At 37.8% G+C, this 3,849-nt stretch overlaps 1 pseudogene; it reads left to right on the forward strand.

The window, feature by feature from the left end:
* The first annotated feature begins 350 nt into the window (after positions 1 to 350).
* Positions 351 to 450, forward strand: LOC138837169 (U6 spliceosomal RNA; annotated as a pseudogene).
* Positions 451 to 3,849: the final 3,399 nt, after the last annotated feature.

Raw genomic sequence — 3,849 nt, forward strand, 5'->3', positions numbered from 1 at the left:
TTTAGAAGTAGCTCTCAAGCAAGGCTTAGTTTGAACCCATTAGCTCTACAAAGCTAACTCAGTTGATAAATAAGTACTTGAAAAGCCATCACCTTTGGTCTTAGCTTTAAAGGCTTCAAAGTATGATCAAATTTAAAATGAAAACGACAAAATAGTCATTGACAAAAAAATTGTAAATATGAGCAATCGACCAAATGATATAAGCTTTTCCACTATACACAGAATTTTAGAGAAACAAGATCAATTGCATTTTAAGGAACAATAAGGGTTCCTTGTTACAAATAGGCAACCATGGATATATGCCTGTATAAAGATTGCATCATTAAGTACTTAAATTTAGAGGGTACTACATGCTTCAGCAGCAGGTCTACCCAAATTACAATACCACAGAGATTAACATGGCACTTGCACAAGGATGATATGAAAATTTGTGAAGTATTCCATATTTTTCATTCTTCTGATGCAAGAAATATAAAAACAGTTATTAAAAAGTTGATTACAAAAATACAAGTGTAACAATACATGCAATTCATAGAATTAAAGGTTAGTTTGACATCAGTGTATTAAATCTTCACCTTAGAAAGGCCTTTACATAGCATAATCTTTACAAAACTTGAAATTAGATAACATTGTCATGTTATCCCAAAGAAATAAAATAATATAAGGACCTAGGAAAAAAAGGAATCTTAAACTTCTTCTATATGGAATGCAATCTGAAAGGACACATTTATTAATGAAACTATACATTATATAAAAATGTAGAATTCAAAGTATTATATATAGGAGCGAATGAAATAGATTATGGATATTGTACAAACATAGATATACTTTTTTCCTAAAAGCACCAGGAACATCTTTAGTTCCTATACTATTCATTTCAACAGATAAGTTAAAATTATTTCTGATTAAAAAATCACAAACTCTGCAGAAATCATTATAGATGTATACAAAAAATTCTTGAATATATTTTGACATCAGAGTCAGGCAATTCACTTGGAAGAATACCATGGAATCCATGAATTTTTAAAGTAAGATATTGCTGTTGCTTTGTATTGTGAAAAAAATGGTAGGGCCACAAAGGATGGACTGGCATTTTTGAAATTTAATAAACTTAACCAAAACATTAGGACTTATGAAAACAATTTGTACAGCCTTCCACAACTTCAAAGAGGTAGTGATACATACTTATCCTTTTGGCAATATTAAATGCAGTTTCTTCCAAGCTGTTCTTCAAACTTGGTTTGATATAATGGTTCAACAGAGTACCTATTCGATTTCTATTCCCAGCAGCAACATGCAAGGCGGACAAGAGGCCTTTAGTTTGGGGATTGGTATCTGCCACTCTGGTATTATTCCACATATAAGCGCTGTGCAGGGGTGTCAGCCATTTAGAGTTATTGCATGAATATCTGCCTTGAGCTACCAACTCATGGACAATGTCTAAATGTCCACTCTAGGCTTCCATATGAAGAGGGGTATACTCATACTCATCCCTAGTATTCATTTGGGTGGCCTTTTTGGAAAGTAGTCTTCACACCATAGTAAGCGGATTAATTTTGGCATCCCAAAGAAGAAATTTGCTTGGATCCTACTCCATTTTTTTCTTGAAATTGATACAATTCCTCACTCTTTCATCTTGTTCCTTGTCTGAACATGAGGACCTTTGGTGTCTTCATGTGCAGCTTATTCTAGGAATGAGAAAATAGGAAACAATGCCTTCTTTGTAAATGATTTGAGAAATATCATGTTATAGTGTAAGAGAACTCACTATTCAACATATGGGCTTTAAGAGTTTTCTAGTAGCTTTCTAATGTTGGTATCCAACATTAGAAAAAATGTATAATGCAGTAGTAAAATAGAAGTCCTTGGTATGACTACCTAAATTCTTGTTTTTTTAAAGACACTTGTTTTCATCTAAAAATAGGCCTGTCTATTTCCTTCAAGTGATTTTGATGATTGAAGATGCTTAATGAGAAGTCAAAATGTATTAGTAGTCCTTTACTATCAATGAAATTTCACTTTTTCTTCTTGGAAAATATAATGATCAAAGCAATAGTTCAGAATCAGCAAGCAATAGTTCAGAATCATGCTTCAAGTGCAAGTGAATCACCAGTAAGTAATCCTTGATTCCATTTTCCACAAAGTTTTGTCACAGATACAATCTCCCTGCCTTCTGTAGCTGCTTTCCTAGCCTGGACCTATTCCTTCATTGTACAGGAAAATTTTGGATACTGGTGGAGATGCCACTATTATTTCCCAAAAATATTGGCCACCAAGTTGGCCCCTTACCTCGTCCCTAACTGACCTTAAAGGCATAGGGCAGTCAAAAAACCCTTTGGTAAGCTCCAGGGTTCTTAATTGGACTGACAAAGAGGGCAATAAGGGAACTGTTACTCCTTTTGTTGTTCCTGACCTCCCTGTTAACCTATGGGGCCGGGATATCTTGACCCAGATGAAAGTTATCCTTGCTAGTCCCAATTCTGTGGTTACACATCAAATGCTCCATATGGAATTTGTCCCTGGTACGGGTCTTGGAAAATCAGGAGAAGGAATCGTTGAGCCCATCCAAGCTACCCAAAAAACAGATAAACATGGGCTTGGGTATTCGGATTTTTAGTATCGGCCCCTGACCCTCCTGTGCCCCATGCAGATAAAATCATTTGGGTGGATCAGTGGCCCTTTACCCAAGAAAAATTGGAGGCAGCCTCCATGTTAGTACAGGAACAGTTGGTGGCAGGCCATATAGAGCCATCTACTTCACCATGGAATACTCCTATTTTTGTTATAAAGAAAAAATCAGGCAAATGGCGCCTTTTACAAGATCTACGCACCGTTAATAAAGCTATGCGTCCAATGGGAGCACTACAGCCAGGCATTCCCACACCGGTGGCTATTCCTAGGGACTATTACAAAATGGTTATTGATTTAAAAGATTGTTTTTTTTTAACCATTCCCCTACATCCTGAGGACATACCCTATTTTGCCTTTAGCCTTCCTCGCATTAACTTTCAAGGCCCCATGCAAAGATTTCAATGGAAGGTACTTCCCCAATAGCCCTAGCCTTTGTCAAAAATATGTTGCCCAGGCAGTGGACCCTGTGAGAAAACGATGGCAGCGCGTCTATATATTACATTATATGGATGACATGTTGCTTGCTGCACCTGACACCCACGAACTTAGAAACTGCTATTTAGACCTTTATAAAGCCCTTACTGCCCTGGGACTACAGGTTGCCCCCGATAAAGTTCAAACACAGGATCCCTATACTTATTTGGGTCTAGAACTCCAAAATAATCAAATTCGGGTTCCTCAAATTCAACTTCGTTTAGACCATCTTCACACCCTTAATGATCTTCAAAAGTTGCTTGGAGATATTCAATGGCTTAGGCCATACCTAAGGTTGCCCACCAGCGTGCTTTTGCCTCTTAATGAGATTTTAAAAGGGGATTCTGACCCCTCCTCTCCTCTCAAGCTTACTCCCAATGCACGAAATGCCTTAAGCCAAGTTACTGAGGCCATCGCCCAGCATTTTGTTACACAGATTTCCTATAATCTTCCTCTGGTCTTAATTATTTTACATACCCCTCATACACCCACAGGATTGTTTTGGCAACAGATTCCCCACTCCAATAATAAGGCCAGCCCCCTGCTTTTGGTCCATTTACCCACCACATCCCCCAAGGTTATTGCTGTTTACCCTGCCCAGGTAGCCTCTATCATTATCAAAGTTCACTTGCTCTCTCGACAATATGTCGGCAAGGACCCTGATACAATTTTAATTCCATACACCAAAGACCAGAGTCAATTTTTACTTCAGACTGGGGATGAATGGGGCATCGCCCTGTCAGG

Source organism: Dipodomys merriami, unplaced genomic scaffold (genome assembly GCF_024711535.1).
Source record: "Dipodomys merriami isolate MVZ:Mamm:240054 unplaced genomic scaffold, mDipMer1.0.p SCAF_264, whole genome shotgun sequence".
Classification (NCBI taxonomy): Eukaryota; Metazoa; Chordata; class Mammalia; order Rodentia; family Heteromyidae; genus Dipodomys; species Dipodomys merriami.